Genomic DNA, 305 nt, shown 5'->3' on the forward strand with positions numbered 1-305 from the left:
ACGCAGGCTTGCTTTTGGGCCAACCGGGAGCTTCACCAAACCGCCGCAGTGGGGTACCCAGCAGTGGGCGCTCCTCCACTGAGGTGACCCCGCCCCTCCACCCCGCCTTGAAGGGCGTACGGGAGGAGGAGTCTGGCCGCGGGGCTCTGGATCCCTCCGCACCCACGGGCTCCGTGAGTCCGGGCCGGCTGCGGCTACGTGGCTGGCGGCGGGCGGAGGGGTGCTGGGCGGCGACCCACCACGGGGGAGCCCTTCCCCCGTGGTCGGCTCCCCGCCCGCCCACGCTGGGGCCGGGGGTCCGTGCG

This window comes from Myotis davidii, unplaced genomic scaffold (genome assembly GCF_000327345.1).
Source record: "Myotis davidii unplaced genomic scaffold, ASM32734v1 scaffold637, whole genome shotgun sequence".
Taxonomy (NCBI): Eukaryota; Metazoa; Chordata; class Mammalia; order Chiroptera; family Vespertilionidae; genus Myotis; species Myotis davidii.